The sequence below is a fragment of the Cariama cristata genome, unplaced genomic scaffold (genome assembly GCF_000690535.1).
Source record: "Cariama cristata isolate BGI_N322 unplaced genomic scaffold, ASM69053v1 scaffold38116, whole genome shotgun sequence".
NCBI lineage: Eukaryota > Metazoa > Chordata > Aves > Cariamiformes > Cariamidae > Cariama > Cariama cristata.
This window is the reverse complement of record NW_009623357.1, coordinates 2,581-3,264: the sequence shown is the minus strand read 5'-3', so window position 1 is coordinate 3,264 and position 684 is coordinate 2,581.

Genomic DNA, 684 nt, shown 5'->3' with positions numbered 1-684 from the left:
GAGGGAACAGAAAGCTCACAGAGGCACGGAAAGTTTCACAGAAAAGGCAAATGCCTAGTGAAGGCTACCTCGATTAGTTATGATCTGTTAATAAAGTATTGTATCAGATGTGTTCCTTTTCTTTACAAGGAGATTTCTGAAACAATGAATGACTCAAAGTTCTTCAATTAACTAAATTGGATCAGTTTAAATTGATGAAAATGTATTGTTTCAGTTAAACTGTCAGCAGCCAGCTGAACATCTTTCAAAGATGTACAAGTCTTTGGCAAAGAAATAAAATTACTATAAGCAGCAGCCACCAGTGAAACCATGCTAAACCACAGAACAATAATGCTTTTAGTCAGGGCAAAACCTAAGGAATTCAGTAAAACATACAGCTTACCTGGTACACACAAGCCTTATCTGCACACTAGAAATCTTTGCAAGTGTAAATTATCTAGAGGGGTAGATATTATTTACTTTGCAACTTCCACCTGCACCACATGAAGCCATTCCAGTGATAAATTAAAGCTACCCATTTGCTTGTGCAAACACAGCCCCAGGATTGCTGTACAATTCCTACTGAGTGTCAGGGAAAAGTATTGGTCTAAAATCTCACACAGTTCTTCATATTAATAAAATATCCACATCAGAGATGATGTCTCGCCTTGTGCTTTAGGGACTATGTGTTCAAGGTTTGATTTG